This window comes from Podarcis bocagei, assembly GCF_964188305.1.
Source record: "Podarcis bocagei genome assembly, chromosome: W".
In the NCBI taxonomy this organism is placed as follows: domain Eukaryota; kingdom Metazoa; phylum Chordata; class Lepidosauria; order Squamata; family Lacertidae; genus Podarcis; species Podarcis bocagei.
The window spans coordinates 77283197-77301933 of NC_138131.1; the positions used below are offsets into that span (position 1 = coordinate 77283197).

Consider the following 18737-nt stretch of genomic DNA (forward strand, 5'->3'; position numbering starts at 1 on the left):
CAGGATCCTGAATTAGATGGGTCATTGGCCTGACCCAGCAGGTTTTTCTTAGTTTCCTATGTTCACATGCTGGTTTAAGAATAATCAATGTAGGTGATGTATTTTGGAGAGGTTCTGGCCCTATCGGGTTCTTTATAAGGGTGCTTTGTATGCTGCCATTCTTTCTGAAGGCACCTTGGTATCTCTGGTCCCAGCCCATGCCCTCATGCCATAGACCTGGCTGTTCCTTTCTCTCCTTGCAGGCTGAAGAGAAGCAGAAGGCCTCAGCTGCATTTGCTCAGCTCCACACTGCCATGGAGATCCTGGGAATTGTGGTGGAGGAGCAGAAGGCCATCTGGCGAGTTTTGGCCGCCATCTGCCACCTGGGTGCTGCAGGGGCTTGCAAAGGTAAGACTAACGGCTGGCAAAGGTGGCATTTTGGGCTGGGTGGTTCTACAAGGAGACTGCTGTGCTGGATCCATCTGCTGCAGCCTGAGAAAGGAGATGATGGAGATGTCCCTGCTTTGCAGGCTGCATGGTGCAGCATTTCAGAAAATCAAGCCATCTGCTTGGGCTCATTTGTCTGAATTCCCTGCCCCCTTTTAGCCTATCCTTCTAGGAGCATTACAGAAAGTCAATGGATCTCAGTTCAGCCTCTCTGCTTGAGAGGCTGCTGTTTTCATATAATGCTGGTCTTGCACAAGGCCTGCTCTTGGAGATCCCTGGAGTGGGAGGAGAGCCAGAGAAAGTGCAAGACCCTCCAATATCAAGAATCACAAAACAGAGAAACCAGTAGGAGAACACTTCAATCTCCCAGGACATTCTATACAAGATCTCAAAGTAGCTGTTTTACTACAAAGGAATTTCAGAAATAGACTGGAAAGAGAAGCTGCTGAATTGCAACTCATTACCAAACTTAAAACAATGGAGACACCTGGTCTGAACAGAGACATTGGATTCTTATCTCATTATACATGACTAAGCCACTTCTCACCTTCTCACCCCTTGCCTTTTCCTGTAAGACCTACTACAGTCGTTAAGAGTCGTCAACAGGCTCATCAGGCTCATCTCAGCTATCTGCCAATCTCCGATTCCCACCACCCTTCTGAGTAATACCCCTCCCCACCTTCTCTATATATAGAAGGATCTGGCAACTTCTGTTTCAGTGTATCTGAAGAAGTGTGCATGCACACGAAAGCTTATACCAAGAACTAACTTAGTTGGTCTTTAAGGTGCTACAGGAAGGAATTTTTTTATTTTGACTATGGCAGACCAACACGGCTACCCATCTGTAACTCCCACAATGAGGTCACTGTTATTCTTCTGTCCCTTAATTTTGACCCAAATGCTCTCACTTTGGCATTGAGGTTCTAAATCTTGGATCTCTTCACAGGTATACACATCCCTGACATATAACGCCACTCCTCCTCCTTTCTTGTCTGGTCTGTTTCTCTGAAATAGATTGTATCCCCCCATTATTACATTCCAATCATGGGACTTATCCCACCAGGTTTCAGTGATGCCTATTATGTCATATTTAGTTTGTTGTACCAAGAGCTCAAGCTCATCTTGTTTATTTCCCATGCTTTGCACATTAGTGTACAGACATTGAAGTCCATTAATCATTCCCCCGTGTCTCTTATTTAAGGATTTTTTCCTCCCACCACTAGGTCTGTGTGCTGTTTGCTCCATTTGGTCTATGACATTTGGATGATCGTCTTCATCAATTGATGGACTCCTACCTTCAGGAGCACTGTCTCCCTCCCCCACATTAGTCAGTTTAAAGCCCTCCTGATGAGGTTTCTGAGATTCTTGGCAAAAACATTTCTCCCAACCGTTGTGAGGTGCAGCCCATCACTTGCCAGAAGTCCATCTTCAAGAAACTGCAGTCCGTGATCTAAGAATCCAAACCGTTCCTGTTTACACCATTTGCGAAGCCAGCTGTTCACTTCCACTATTTTTCCCTCTCTCCCTGGGCCACGTCGTTCAACTGGGAGGACAGATGAGATGACAATTTGTGCATTTAGTTGCTTCAATTTCCTGCCGAGGGCCTCGTAGTCTCTTTTGATCTTCTGGAGGCTATTGCTTGCAGTGTCATTGGTTCCCACATGAACCAAGAGGAAGGGGTATTTGTCAGTGGGTTTTATGATTCCTTGCAGTCGTTCAGTTACATCTTGGATCTTAGCCCCGGGGAGTCAGCACACTTCCCGAGACATCTTGTCAGGCCCACAGATCACTGCTTCTGTTCCCCTCAGTAGGGAATCCCCTATCACCACTACACGCCTCCTCTTAGGTTTGGTCGGGGTTCTTCCGTGAGCTGTCCATTCCAAGGTCGCCTGCACATTCCCTGAGGACTGACTTTGCTGCTCGTCTTCATATACCTGATCGACTGTAATGAGGGAGAGATCCTCAAATGGAGTCTGCTCTTCGTCTTCCATGCTAGGGGAGAGGACCTCAAAGCAATTGTGTATTTCTAAACAATCAGAGCGAACCCTGGGCCTCCTACTTCTTTGAGTCACGTTTCTCCATATATCTGGCTCCTGTGTTGGTGAACTAGCCTCCTTCTCAGGGGAGTCCCCTGTCTCCTCCTTGGTGGAGACGGTGTGCTCTGTTGCTTCCAAGAAGAGCTCCAGCTCTCTAATTCTTTGGAGCGTAGCTACACGTTCTTCCAGTTGCTGGACTTTGTCTTTTAAGAGGGCAATCAACATGCAATTGCTACAGGTAAAGCTGCCTGCAACCTTTGGCAAGATGGCAAACATTGCGCAGGAACCGCAGGCGACTGCAGCTGTTCCCTCCCACTCCATCTTGAGAATGTGTCATTGGGGGTGGCTACAGCGGTCCTCCATCATAAAAAGCGTGAAGACAGGACAAATAACTCCTCCCACAAAAAAACCCTAGGTCTCCCCCAACGAACGTTTGAGACTAGCTCCCCTAAATCTACACGATGGATCAAACTGCACGCGCTGCTGCCCTGCAAGCTCTGATAAGCTCTTCCCACAGCTAATCACCTGCCTCAACAGAAACCCTGCCCCCTCTGACCTTTGCACAGGGAGAACAGCTAATCAGCCACAAAGAAACACACACACACAAGAAAACCTTTTTTGCTCCTTCTTCAACTGCTGCCCTGCTAGGTCTGATAAGCTCCTCCCACAGCTAATCCCCTGCCTCAACAGAAACCCTGCCCCCTCTGACCTTTGCAAAGGGAGAACAGCTAATCAGCCACAAAGAAACACACACACACACAAAAGAAAACCCTTTTTGCTCCTTCTTCAACTGCTGCCCTGCTCATTGATGTTTTGTAATGTGTTCCTAATGTTGTACACCACCCTGAAATCTTTTGCTAAAAGATTATAAAAAAATTGAATTATTAATATTAATAATAATATTTCACTCATGCACTTGCAAAGAGGTTGGATACAGTTGGCTGGAAGTGCTGTAAAAATGATACATGGAGCAAGAGCAGCTTAGTTCCCATCTGGTTTATAGAAGAATAGAATAGTGGGAAAACATTCCTGTTACAGGATAAATAATACATTGAAAAAAGGCAGTTTAGAGCCTGGTTCTTACGCATTCTTATTGTGAAGTGAGTGAGTTCAGTGAGTCTTCTTCCCAAGAAAGTGGTTTTTGGCTTGTGGTGCTCATCTAGATTAGGAGGAGAGAGCTAAGAACCAGCATTTCTCTTAGAGGAAATTCTGTGTATGTGTTGTGGGCAAGAGGCACCCTCAACCTTGAGACTGATGTGAAGTGCCATAATTTCACCACCAGCAGACAAGACAAATAACATATTTGCTGGCAGGAGACAAACTGTAGCAGAACAGAAATGGTGCTGCATGCAACAAATAAGAGGTTAGGATAGAAAACGATATCCAAGCAGCCCAGTCTCACTCTCCCTTTCATACATTGAATCACCTGGGTATGGAGGGGGAAGGGATGCACAGAGCTCATAAACATAATCAATGTAGCCTACATTTATCAATTGAGAGCATAATGAATGTGGTTTGATGATAGGCATGTTAGAAGGTACATTAGTCATCCCAAGCTGACAAAATCCAAAACTGCGATCTAAATTGGATTTATTTATTTACTTACTTACGCAAAGCAAGTAACATGTAAACAAGTTACATAGACTGCCCTATAAATTCACTCTTTGGAAGGCTCTTCAATATACACTGGTAAAACACAATATTAAAAACAGCTCTCTCATTTTGCATTTCATTCTCAGTGTAAATAGAATAGTAGCAAGGAAAATAAATATTTATGGAGCTTTGTAAAAAAAAAAGGTAATACTTATAAAATTATAAAACTATTTCTTATATGAGCAAAAAGAGCATTTTAGCCTTCTTCCCAATAATCTTCTGTAACAGAAAGCGAATTAAGTGGTGGGGTGAGAAACACTTCACTAGTAATGCACACTGGAAGGAGGAAGGATAGAGAAAGGATTTTGCCAAGAACCAAGGCAGACCCCCTGTCTCACCAAGGAGGGCTATCTAGTCCCCCTCCCCAATTACCTGACCCTGGCATAGCCCAAACGTGTTCAAAGTTCATCAGAATCTCTCCCTCTGAAACAAGCTATTTACACCTGCTTCCTGACACTGTGTCACAATGGAATTATTTGGAGGTGGGTCTACCCAAAGGGGCAAGTCACCTCTGTGGCCTGTGAGTCCACCCTCACTCTTTGAGTAAACAAACTGGAGGTGTGCCATGAGAATACTCAGAGTGACGAATCCCAAGACTGAACTGTGGGGCTCTGGGTTTGTCGGTGGTGACCAGCTCCGCATTGTAGTCAGGGGGTCCTGGTGTATAGTTCTTGCTGGAGGAAGCAAACCTTTGGGAGATGCTGTAGGATGGCTGGTGGCACAGGTAAACATCTGGTTCAGGTATGGTATTCATTGCCGGGCCAGGCCCTCTCACCAGGTCTTTAGCATAGCCCCACACAGAGGCACTGGATGCCATTGAGAGGCAGGGAGCTGCAGGTTTGACAGGCAGCTTTGGACCCAGTGTCTGTGGAAGGGTGTATTGGTTGGGTGCTGGGTTTGGGCTGCTCACCCAGTAGTGCGTTCGAAGGCCCATAGTGTACGCTGGTGCATTCGACTCTTCAAGTGGGTGTATCTTCTCCACGTAGTACTCATTTGGGGCAGGCGTACAAGATATAACTGCAAGCCAAGAGCAGATAGGAGGTGACACCCCCCACTTGGTGCTCCCCACTGTCGAGCATGTGGATAAACCTGTGGATACTGTTGGGAATCAAGCCTTTATCAGGAGAAACTGGCAACTCTCCAGGCACCTGGCTTGATCTCCTGATGACCTCCCTGTCTGCATTGCTAGGTCGCGATAGGCGATCCTTCTCAGCGTGAGAAGAACACACCCCTCTTTCCTGCCCCCCCCCCGGCAGGGGAAAGAGATAGACAGAAACGTATTTACATGCCTTTATTTCTGTCTTTGCAGCGTTACAGAAAAACACGACTGCTCTCTTCAAACTCCAACAGCCGAGAGACAAACTCCACCTGTACTTCCTGTACAGCTCATATTACACTCTCAGCTAATTCCGGCGCCCTCTGCACTGTGAATTGACTGTCCCTCTGTTTCCCATGGAACAGTCCCAACATTCCCATTATGTTTTGCTTTCAAGCTACCAGCTCGCGGCCGCATTGCTTCTATATCGTAACATACTCCCCCATATGAATCAATGTGCGCTGCGAGCAAAGCGTGATCCAGAGAAGAAAACAAACAGTTGTTATACATATAACACTCCCCTGTTGTTTCAGTTCCACCCTTGGAACTACCCGCCACTGGTTTCCCCAGTGTACCTCTCTGGTAGTCTGACTTCCAAGGAATGAGTGCATCTGCATGACCTTGGCTAGGGAATGTAGTGTTACACTTAGCAACTCCCTGTTGTGTCTTTGTCTCTGACTTAGACACAGCTTCAACCTGTCTTGACTTGTCAACAATAGTAACACACGCAACAGCTAAGTTAGCAAACTCTTTTGAATACCTCTTGGGTGGTACACCCTTTGTAACTCTCTCAGACCTACGTATGAGGTGCTGATCCTCTTTGCTCACTGGTTCAGTCTCAGGACTCTTTGGAGAACCAGTTCCAATAGTAAACAGTGGTTCATCCTTCATTTGTGAAGGTCTAGCCATTGTGTGAGATTTCCTCTCAATGACTGTGTCAACTGAGCTCTTTGAGCTATCACTGTCACTCTGAGTACCACTGTAATCAGTAAAATCATCATCAACATCTGAATTGTCCTCAGTGGGAAATGTGTGAACAATTACTCTCTCCTGTTCAGGAGCACTCTCTAGAAATTTTTTGAGAATCACCTGACCAGATTCAGACAAAATTACTCTGTAGAGACCCTTTTCATAACCCACAAAAATGCCTCTAGCATTCTTTACTCCACCTGGAGCTTCTGTCTTCACATGAGACCCAAAAACCTTAAAATGGGCAACACAAGGTTTTCTACGGAACAGCTTCTCAAAAGGAGAACTTCCCAAATCTTTTGAAACCTTTCTCAATCAAGACTAACAATAACACAATATCGACTCCGCCCAATACTCATGTGGCAAATGTGAACTCAGCAATTGTGCCTTCATGCCATTTTACAATTCTTTGTTCACTTGCACACAGACACTTCTGTTCCATGCTTCTGCAGAAACAGCAGTCTTGTGTCTTGTGCCTTATCCCTTTCTTATCCAGGAAATCCTGAAAATCCTGTAAAAGAAAAACTGGCTTTTCATCTGTGAAAAGACAATCAATGTTAGCATTATGAACATTCTTAACCTTGTCACAAAATTCTTTAAACCTTTCTAAGGCTTCTTGTGGTTTCTGCAATATATATACCCACACATAATGAGAGAAATAATCCACACACACAAGATAATATCTTGCATTGCCTCTAGATGGTGCTAGAGGACCAATCACATCAGCATACACTCGCTGAAAAGCTTTGATTACTTGCGTCGTCTTCTGGACTTTTTTTTGGGGGGGGAGTTATTTGTCCTGTCTTCAAGCTTTTTATGATGGAGGACCTCTGTAGCCACCCCCAACGACACGATCTCAAGATGGAAGGGGAGGGAACAGCTGCAGTCGCCTGCAATTCCTGCGCAATGTTTGCCATCTTGCCAAAGGTTGCAGGCAGCTTTACCTGCAGTAATTGCATGTTGATTGCCCTTTTAAAAGACAAAGTCCAGCAACTGGAGGAACATGTAGCTACGCTCCAAAGAATTAGAGAGCTGGAGCTCTTCTTGGAAGCAACAGAGCACACCGTCTCCACCAAGGAGGAGACAGGGGACTCCCCCTGAGAAGGAGGCTAGTTCACCAACACAGGAGCCAGATATATGGAGAAACGTGACTCAAAGAAGTAGGAGGCCCAGGGTTCACTCTGATTGTTTAGAAATACACAATCACTTTGAGGTCCTCTCCCCTAGCATGGAAGACGAAGAGCAGACTCCATTTGAGGATCTCTCCCTCATTACAGTCGATCAGGTATATGAAGACGAGGAGCAAAGTCAGTCCTCAGAGAATGTGCAGGATGTTAGGATATTTCCGTTCCACCTTAAAGGGAGCAGGCTTTGGGGAGTCACAGAGTCTGCGCATGTCCTGATCACAGGATGTTTTTGTTCAGATATTCCTTTCGTTTTTGTCAGATGGTCAGAGACGCTGACTGAGAATGGACGTGTTTTCTTTTGTTCTGTTCATGTTCTAAATAAAGTCTGTAAAAATGCTCTTCTGCTCTTCTGCGGTGCAAGCTTTTGACTGTGCTTTCTGCTGAAAGAGGGTGCACCAAGCCCTGGAATGTGGCTAGGAATTCCAAAGGCTTTGTGCCCCTAACTGTTGGATCCATTAGTGTCCATCATGAGCCCCCAAGCCGGAGTTCTGGACGTCCATCGGCCTCCCGTAGTCACGCAGATCCAACAGTTAGGGGCACAAAAGCCTTTGGAAATTCAGGCTGCATTCCTAGGCTGGTGCACCCTCTTTCAGCAGAAAGCACAGTCAAAAGCTTGCACCGCAGAAGAGCAGAAAAGCATAAAGTCTGTAAAAATGCTCTTCTGCTCTTCTGCGGTGCAAGCTTTTGACTGTGCTTTCTGCTGAAAGAGGGTGCACCAAGCCCTGGAATGTGGCTAGGAATTCCAAAGGCTTTGTGCCCCTAACTGTTGGATCTGCGTGACTACGGGAGGCCGATGGAATCTCCGAACTCCGGCTTGGGGGCCGTGATGGACGTTATCTCCCTGGCAGTTTCCCAACAACAAGGTTCCGGGCCCAGATTCATAGCACCTACAGGAGAGTAAAGCTGCAACAGACTGCGTTTGAGGTATGTTGGGGGAAAAGCGAAAGGAAAGGGACGCTTTTCTGTTTTACCTCGCAAGGAGCCTTTGATCTCCGGCAAGGCCTAATTGGCCTGCGAGCTGAGCCAAAAAGGCTTCGTGATTAATGGCTGCCAAGATAAGGAGTCTCTCGAGTTAAAATAGACTCACGGCTAATTGTAAAAGCTGGAATGGAGTTTTTCCACGCTTTTGAAGCTTCAGAGGCCACTCAGTGCCCAAAGGCAAATGCTGAATGCCCTAAGTTGGATGGGCAGAATTATGAAACCTGGGCAAAATGGTGTGAGAGTTTGCTGCGTCAGTTTGGGGTGTGGCATGTCGTTTCTGAGCCCCCTCCGGTTCCTCTGACAGAGAGATGGAAATCGCATGATTCGAAAGCGATAGACGTAATAGTCCTATCCGTATCTCTTGAGGAAATTAAGACGCTGGCTGGCAACACCACTGCACGTGGGATGTGGACTGCTTTGATGAAAGCTCACAAGCCAATAATCCCAGCCCAGAGTTTGACTGCATCGGAGGTCCTAGCTGTTTCCCAGAATGCGAATGAATGTAGGGATGCTGAGGGCACCGGTTGCAAGCTGCAGGGGGAGCTGACCGTCACGTCATCCCAGGCAGCATTCCAGCCTCCAGGGGGAGCCAAGGAGTCGGCAGCTGAGAGCTCTGGTTCTCGTGAGAACCAAGGCCATCGCCTTTGCAGAGGCCGGAAAGGCAAAGGTAAACACAGGCAGCCGCCTGCAGATGGCCAGGAGCAGAGGGAGGGTGAAGAGCCCGCGCAAGGGAAAAACAAAGCGTTGTTTGCTGGCTCAGCTTCACCAAAGGCTAAAGGCACGTCTGCTGACCAGAAACAGGGGGGCAAGCTGCAAAAGCCCACACCAGTGGAAAACAAGGGTTTGCTTGCTGTAAGGACTGCTCCAACAGCCAAAGGCAGCTTTGTTGTTGATTCAGGCTGTACGCGCCACATTTCGAAGGATCGCCATCTCTTTATCTCCTTCAAGCCTCAGGAAGGTGAGATCCACCTGGCTGATGGAAGGACGTTGCAAATTGCAGGAGAAGGGACTGTGAAACTTGCAAGTCTGCACACTACCCACGATTGGAATGTAATAATGGGGGGATACAATCTATTTCAGAGAAACAGACCAGACAAGAAAGGAGGAGGAGTGGCGTTATATGTCAGGGATGTGTATACCTGTGAAGAGATCCAAGATTTAGATCCTCAAAGCCAAAGTGAGAGCATTTGGGTCAAAATTAAGGGAGAGAAGAATAACAGAGACCTCATTGTGGGAGTTTACTATAGATCCCCAAGCCAAACGGAGGACATAGATGATGCCTTCCTGGAACAGATGGCCAAGCATGCAAAAGGAAGGGAGATAGTAGTAATGGGGGACTTCAATTACCCGGATATTTGTTGGACGTCAAACTCAGCCAAGAGCATAAGGTCAAACAGATTCCTCACTGGCCTTGCAGACAACTTCATTGTCCAGAAAGTGGGAGAAGCAACAAGAGGAACAGCCATTTTAGATCTGGTCCTAACCAATGTTGATGACCTGGTTAGTGGGGTAGATGTGGATGGATCATTAGGCGCGAGTGATCATGCTCTTCTGAAGTTTACTATACAGCGGAAAGGAGCAGCCAAGCATACTAGGACTCAATTTCTTGACTTTAAGAAAGCCGACTTCATAAAACTTAGGGAAGTGCTGGGTGAGATCTCATGGACAGCAATACTAAAACATTCCTTAATTTTGCAATATTTTTGTAAATAGTCCTTAAATTTTTCCCAATCTTCCTCTGCCGACTCTTCTCCCTGGTCACGGATTCTGCCAGCCATTTCTGCCAGTCCCATACAGTCAATCAGCTTCATCTGCCATTCTCCCAAAGTGGGCAAATCTTGCGTCTTCTAATACTTTGCAATAAGTATTCTTGCTGCTGTCGTTGCATACATAAAAAAAGTTCTGTCCTTCTTTGGCACCAATTGGCCAGGAGAAAGGCCTCTGTTTTTTTCAGGAAGGTATACTTAAATACCTTTTTCAGTTCATTATATATCATCTCCCAGAAAGCCTTAATCTTTGGGCACGTCCACCAAAGGTGAAAGAATGTACCTTCCATTTCTTTACATTTCCCACATTTGTTATCGGGCAAATGATAGATAGATTTTTGCGAGCTTGACTGGGGTCATGTACCACCTGTAAATCATTTTCATAATATTTTCTCTTAAGACATTACATGCCGTAAATTTCATTCCGGTGGTCCACAACTGTTCCCAGTCAGCAAAATTAATATTATGTCCAACATCTTGTGCCCATTTAATCATGACAGATTTAACCGTTTCATCCTGAGTATTCCATTTCAACAGCAAGTTATACATTTTTGACAAAAATCTTGGTTTTGGGTTCTAACAGTTCTGTTTCCAGTTTAGTATTTCCCACCTGGAAGCCAACTTTTTTATCCAAATTGTAGGCCTCCATTATCTGATAATAATGGAGCCAATCTCTCACTTTACTTTTTAATTTCTCGAAACTCTGTAATTTCAGTTTATCTCCTTCTTGTTCCGAAATTTCCCAATATTTCGGCCATTTGGCCTCCATATTGAGCTTTTTCTGGGCCTTTGCTTCCATCGGTGACAACCACCTTGGGGTTTTATTTTCAAGTAAATCTTTATATCTTATCCAGACATTAAACAATGCTCTTCTGACAATATGATTTTTAAATGCTTTATGTGCTTTAACCTTGTCATACCACAAGTATGCATGCCACCCAAAAACGTTATTAAAACCTTCTAAATCCAAAATGTCTGTGTTCTCAAGAAGCAGCCATTCTTTCAGCCAGCAAAATGCCGCTGATTCATAGTAGAGTTTAAAGTCTGGCAGGGCAAATCCACCTCTATCCTTTGCATCAGTTAATATTTTAAATTTTATTCTGGGCTTCTTGCCCTGCCAGACAAATCTAGAAATGTCTCTCTGCCACTTCTTGAAACAGTCCATTTTGTCCAAAATTTGCAATGATTGAAACAAAAATAACATTCTTGGCAATACATTCATCTTTATAACAGCAATTCGACCTAACAAGGAAAGCTTCAAGTTTGACCAAATTTCTAAATCTTTTTTAACTTCCGTCCAGCATTTTTCATAGTTATCTTTAAACAAATTTCCATTTTTAGCTGTCATATTAATCCCCAAGTATTTCACTTTCTTAACCACAGTCAAACCTGTTTCATTCTGGAACTTCTCTCTTTCCAATGATGTTAAGTTTTTCTCCAAAACCTTAGTTTTTAATTTGTTCAATTTAAATCCTGCCACCTGACCAAACTCTTGAATTAATTCTAATACTCTTTTGGTACTAGACTCTGGCTCCTGTAACGTCAAAACTAGGTTACCTGCAAATGCTCTCAATTTATATTGTTTAGCTCCGACCTGTATACCTTTAACCTGCCGGTCTCTTCTGATCATATTGAGCAGAACCTCCAGGACCGATATAAAAAGCAATGGGGAAATTGGGCACCCCTGTCGTGTTCCTTTTTCTATCTTAAATTGTTCCGTAACCACATTATTTACAATTAATTTAGCCTTTTGTTCAGAATATATTGCACCTATACCATTTTCAAAACCTTGGCCTACCCCCATACCCTGCAAGTTCTTTTTCATAAAACTCCAAGATATATTATCAAAGGCTTTCTCTGCACCCACGAATATCAAAACTGCTTTAGTGTTTATATTCACTTCTAACTTTTCCAAAATGTCAATTACGTTCCTCAGATTATCAGATAAATGTCTTCCCGGCAGAAAACCCGCTTGGTCCTTATGAATCTCTTCAATCAGTACTTTTTTCAGCCTCTTAGCCAAAATATCAGCAAAAATTTTGTAATCCACATTTAATAAGGATATGGGACGGTAGTTCTTAAGTTGAGTCTTTTCAGTCTCTGTTTTCGGTATAAGTGGTTCCTCTTCATCCTGGAGAAGAGTGACTAGTGGGGTGCCACAGGGTTCTGTCTTGGGCCCGGTCTTATTCAACATCTTTATCAACGACTTGGATGATGGACTCAAGGGCATCCTGATCAAATTTGCAGATGACACCAAACTGGGAGGGGTGGCTAACACCCCAGAGGACAGGATCACACTTCAAAACGACCTTGACAGATTAGAGAACTGGGCCAAAACAAACAAGATGAACTTTAACAGGGAGAAATGTAAAGTATTGCACTTGGGCAAAAAAAAATGAGAGGCACAAATACAAGATGGGGGACACCTGGCTTGAGAGCAGTACATGTGAAAAGGATCTAGGAGTCTTGGTTGACCACAAACTTGACATGAGCCAACAGTGTGACGCGGCAGCTAAAAAAGCCAATGCAATTCTGGGCTGCATCAATAGGAGTATAGCATCTAGATCAAGGGAAGTAATAGTGCCACTGTATTCTGCTCTGGTCAGACCTCACATGGAGTACTGTGTCCAGTTCTGGGCACCACAGTTCAAGAAGGACACTGACAAACTGGAACGTGTCCAGAGGAGGGCAACCAAAATGGTCAAAGGCCTGGAAATGATGCCTTATGAGGAACGGCTAAGGGAGCTGGGCATGTTTAGCCTGGAGAAGAGGAGGTTAAGGGGTGATATGATAGCCATGTTCAAATATATAAAAGGATGTCACATAGAGGAGGGAGAAAGGTTGTTTTCTGCTGCTCCAGAGAAGCGGACACGTAGCAATGGATCCAAACTACAAGAAAGAAGATTCCACCTAAACATTAGGAAGAACTTCCTGACAGTAAGAGCTGTTCGACAGTGGAATTTGCTGCCAAGGAGTGTGGTGGAGTCTCCTACTTTGGAGGTCTTTAAGCAGAGGCTTGACAACCATATGTCAGGAGTGCTCTGATGGTGTTTCCTGCTTGGCAGGGGGTTGGACTCAATGGCCCTTGTGGTCTCTTCCAACTCTATGATTCTATGAAATTTTGGTAGCAATTTCTCCTTTGCATATATCACCAAGCCTCTCTTTTTAACTTTGTCATACGAAATAAATTCTTGTCCCAATCTCTTATTAATAAGCATTTTCCTGTGTAGCCTCATTACATGTGTTTCTTTTAAACAAATCAAGTCCAATTGTTCTTTCCTTAATACATGAAAAACAGATTTCCTCTTCCGAGGGGAATTCAGTCCATTACAATTCCAGGTTAAAAGTTGCAGAGCCATGGTAAGTTACTTAGCTTTCCCTCCAACTGCACCGAGTTGTTGTTGTTCTTCTGTCGGTGGTGTGTCTTTCCCTGGGCCCGGGAATCCAAATGACAAGTTTGCTATGTCTAGAATTCCTTTTCCTGATGCAGTCAGCTCCTCTCCTGATTCCACTTCCTTCTGTAAGTCCTCCTCGTGATCTTTCAGAAACTTGTCTGTATCATTCACTGTCCTTATTCTTATTTTCCTTCCTTTGTATTTAAAAGATAAACCTTGGGGAAATTCCCACCTGAAGAGTATTTTATTTCTTCTAAGTAGGCCGACAAGATCTTTATAATAAGCCCTTATATCCAAAATGTGTTTAGGTATATCCTTGAAGGACTCAACAAATGAGTCTTCAATTTCCAAGGTTCTTTGGTAGTGCAGATTCAAGATTTTATCTCTTTCTTCTTTTGTTCTTAAGGTGATCAAACAATCTCTTGCTCTGTTCTTTCCTTGTCTTTTGCTGAGTCTAAATGCACTCACCATTTGAATTCATCTTTCCCCAGGTCTTGTTGCCAAAAGTCTGTGAATTCCTTTGTAAGGAAGTCTATCAAGTTGTCTTTCTCACTTTCAGGTACTGCTCTAATTCTTAGGTTTCTCTCCTTTCTTTGTAATTCAATCATAGAGAGTGTCAGGTCGTGATCCTCTAATTTCTTATATACCGGTGGTATCTTCTCTTGAACAGCAGTTGCAATATCCTTAGCTTCCTCTGCAATCTGTCGAGTCGAGGCTGATTCCTCTAATAGTTTTTCAATGGACTGTGTATTGGAGTTCACCTTGTTCCCCAGTTCATTAATACTTGGAGTGTTCAAATCTATTTTTGCTGAGGCCCCAGCTACTTGTTTATTTGTCTCTGCAACCTGTTTGGCTAATTTTTCCAAAGATGCATCAATTTTGCCAAGTGCCTGAGCCAATAGCTCTTCAGATGACATAGCTTTTGATTTTACTTGCGAAGCAGCAGCTCCTACTGTGCCTGCCGCTCCGGATGTTGAGGCCCTTCTCTGAAAAGTAATATCAGTCTTGTATTGTCTGCCGGATCTGGTAGTTTTATCCTGTATGCCACTCACCAGCTCTATCTTCCCTTTCCCATCTGCCATAACAAGCCCAAGGTCAGTCACACGCTTGGTGAGTTTGTTTTGCAAAGTAATTTTCCAGAGCTTGGTAACTTGATGACAAAATAGTTGTTACAACGTAGTCTCCTCTAGGGGGACACCCTTCCAACTTCACTATGCAACTGTTAAAAACAAGTATAGTTCTTAAAAGTTCCAATATCCCTCAAAAGCCAGAGTTTCAATGCTTTTAGAAAAGTTTCAGTGTCTCTAAAAAGTTACTTTATAGTCAAAGGCAGATCTATAAACACTGTATCTTTCTCAAAGTGTCAATATTCTTTACCCTTAACATGCAGACAATTCTTCCCACTGGTCGACCTTCCCTGTCATAGGCAGTCCGTTCCCAGTTTTCCGAGACAGCAGAAATATATTTACACCCTCTTTTCTTGCAGGTAAAATAATGCTCGGTTCTCCCCCCTCCACTCCTGCAAACCGGAGGGGAGTCGTCTTTTTTGGTGCTGGATTTGACCTTTAAAAGTCGTCTTTCAGGGTTACAGCTTTACAGTCTCTTTACTTTAATCTATTTACAAGTTGGAAGAGGCAGACTTCCTGTTTGTGCCTTTCCCGTTTCGGTGCCAAATTAACTAAATTTTTCTTCCAATTACTTGCTTACTCCTACTCACGGGTAGTTGCTTTAGCTTCCAATTGTCCAGAAAGAAATCAGCGCTCTCCGCGCCACACACCCCCTTTCCGTTCCGGAGCCTTTAAAAAGGGGGGCGCAAACGGAGCCCGTCGAGTCTCCAAGTTCTCAGGCTTCCCCGCCTGAGATTTCTTCGGGTCCCGCTTCGCCGCAGCGGTCAGACCCTGTCCCCGTGGAGCCGATTCCCTCCGGAGCTCAGAGGGAATCCGCCATTTGTCGCTGGTGCTGACCGGAAGTCTTTTGCAGGTTTCACCTGGGACTTGGTACGACTTTTGCCTGACGCTTCAGGGGAGAGAATTGCACCCTGAGGCACTCCACACACCAAGGAGTGGCGCGATGACAATTCCCCCCCAAGCGCCACCCTCTGTCCCCGACCAGAGAGAAACGAGTGCAGCCATTGAAGGACTGTGCCCTGGATCCCCACGTCGGCAAGGCGGTGGTCCAGGAGTTCGTGATCGACCATGTCAAAGGCTGCTGACAGATCTAGAAGAATCAGCAGCCCCGACCCGCCTCGATCCAGCTGCCTGCAGAGATCATCTGTTAGGGCGACCAGAGCCGTCTTGGTCCCATGACCAGCGCGGAAGCCGGACTGGAATGGATCCAAAGCAGATGTTTCATCCAGAAACCTACCAAGCTGTTCAGCAACCGCTCTCTCAATCACCTTACCCAGGAATGGAAGATTCGAGACCGGGCGGTAATTGGATAGATTTGAGGGATCTAATGATGTTTTCTTTAAGAGCGGACGCACCACCGCCTCCTTCAGTTCCCCTGGGAATATCCCGGTGCCAAGGGACAAATTGATGATATCCCCCAGGGGGGCCCGCACCTCGTCTGGACACGCTCTAATCAGCCATGACGGGCACGGGTCAAGAGGACAGGTGGTGGGCTTTCCAGCTTGGAGGAATCTGTCCACATCGGCTGGAGATATCCGGTCAAAGTGGTCCAATACTGGACCCGAGGACAGTCGAGGGGCCTCCAGTTCCTTTATTGTATCCAAATTGGCAGGGAGGTCATGGCGGAGCAACAGGACCTTCTCCGCAAAAAAGCTCGCAAATGCCTCACAGCTGTGTGTCAGATTGTTATTTAAATTTGGCTGTCCTTCAAGGGATGTTAAAGACCGAATTATACTAAATAATTGCGCCGGGCGAGACCTAGCGGATGCAATGCAAGCCGAGAAGTAAGACGTCTTAGCGGCCTTCACTGCCATCTCATAGGTTTTCATAAAAACCCTATAAGATGTTCTTGAGGCTCCGTCACGGGCACCCCGCCATACTCGCTCTAGCCGTCTGAGGTCCCGCTTCATTTTCCGAAGCTCCTCGGTAAACCAGGGAGCCCGGTTTCTGCGGGGTCGTAGAGGGCGCTTAGGTGCAATCTCATCGATGGCTGCCAGGAGCTGGGTATTCCAGCCCTCAACAAGCTCAGTCAATGAGTCGCCAGGGGGAGAAAGGTCCCGCAAGGCTTGACGGAATCTATCAGGGTCCATCAGCCTCTGCGGGCGAGCCCAAATCGGCTCGCCACCTAAGCAGGGTGGGGGTGGAACATCAATCCTGGCTTTCAGAGCATAGTGATCAGACCATGGCACCTTCATCGAAGGAGACATGATCACATCTATACCGGCGCCAAAGATCAAATCCAGCGTGTGGCCTGCTTGATGTGTGGGGCCCGAAACAAACTGGGAGAGCCCTAGTGTCGCCATGGAAGACACCAGGTCCAGAGCCTGTGAGGAGGGAGTGGCATCAGCGTGGAAGTTGAAGTCTCCCAATACCAATAGGTTAGGGAACTCCAAGGCCCAGCCGGCCACCGCCTCCAACAGGCCTGACAGGGTGGCTGCTGGTACGCTAGGTGGCCGGTACACCAGCCAGACAGCCAAGCTCTCCTCGGAGCCCCACACTAGGCCAACACATTCAATGCCAGGGATCAATGGCGATGGTAGAGCCCTGAAAGAACAATCTTCCCGGATTAATACTGCCACCCCTCCCCCCCGGCCCACAGTCCGTGACTGGTGGAGGACGGAGAAACCCGGGGGCGCCATCTCTCGTAAGGTAACAGTTACCCCTTCGCGCACCCAGGTCTCCATCACACAAGCCAGGTCAACCCCCTGCGAGGTAAAGAAATCTCGCAGGGTAGCGGTTTTGTTGCCTATAGACCTGGCATTGCACAACACCAGTGAAGGAAGTGAGTAATCCTTGCTCACCCTACCCTCGTCCCTCGGGATGGGGCGCAGATTGGAAGGGGTACGAGCATATCCGTATCTCAATCCCCTTCGCCTATAACATCTGCCCCCACCTCCATACCTCCCTCGCCCCTCCACGGTAGCAATCCCAAGCCTCATACTAACCTCCATTTACAAATTAGAAAACAAAACAACCAAAACAATTGTGCCCAAACAAAACCAATCCCCACCCCACTCGATGTCCAACCCCAAAAACAAAACAAGACGGAACAAACAAAAATACATAGATAAAAACCACCATTCACGGTGGTACAACAAAGTAAACAATAAAAACACCTTTAAAACACCTTAAAATATATATAAACATCTTCAACATTTGCTGCAGCAGCACCAGTGTCCTTAAAGCTATTACGGGGGTGAGCCTGGGCCCCGCCCCCTAGGCCGGATGGAGTGAGCCTGAGGAGGGAGAGGCCTTCTCCGACACTCCGATGCAGCAGCAGCGATGTCCCAGACCCCAATGAGGCCTCTTAAAGCTGTGGCGAAGGTGAGCCTGGGCCCCGCCCCCTAGGCCGGATGGAGTGAGCCTGAGGAGGGAGAGGCCTTCTCCGACACTCACGATGCAGCAGCATAAGTCCGATTAAGGCTGTTAATAATCATGAAGCAGAATATGTCTTCCTGTAGAGGGAAATTGCATTCCGCCATCTGCTGGCGTAAGAATTTCATCTCTGTCAGATGCGCTTGTACATCTCCATCTGGCACTAGCCTTAGATTGGTCAGCTTTTCAAAATGCAGCAACGCTGAAGAACCAGCATCTCTTTGATGTATTCTACGCAGCTGTCAGAGCCGCTTCCAGGTCCCAGCTCACAGAGGACCACGCTAGCCGGCAGTATTGTACAAACTTCTTTATTGAGCTACAGTTTCCATTTTCAAGCCGCAGCGCGCAGCTCTACGTCTTAGAAGCTAGACCGGCGAAGCTCCGTCTGAGTCTCCGCCTCCTGTACACCAACTTAATACTCTAGCCTTACTCCACCTCTTCCGTCTTTCCTTTCTCCTCTGGGTCCCTCTACCCCCCGTGGTCTCTTCCTTCCTGGACTCTTCTGACGCTGACCCCCCCGACTCTTCTCCCTCCTTGCGGCGGGCTTCCTGTGCATTTGAACTTGGCGCGCGCGCGCAGCCTTCAACCTTCCTCTTGACCGTTTCCTCGCTCCCCGATGGAGGTGTGGCCAATCCTAACTCCTGCCCTCCCGCTTGCGGCGAGCCGCCAGATCCCGATACCTGGGACCCCTCCCCCCTACTGCGCTCTGGTGGGGAAGCTGGTCCC

General features: G+C 46.3%; 1 pseudogene across 1 annotated transcript in view; it reads right to left on the reverse strand.

Annotated features, from left to right (window-relative positions):
* Window positions 1–4647: 4647 nt before the first annotated feature.
* Window positions 4648–18737, reverse strand: part of LOC308578353 (protein CIMAP1C-like) — a 28556-nt pseudogene continuing 14466 nt past the window's right edge. Inside the window, exon 5 of the transcript in view lies at window positions 4648–5132. The product of the transcript in view is annotated as a protein CIMAP1C-like (transcript). The remainder of the gene's footprint in view (window positions 5133–18737) is intronic.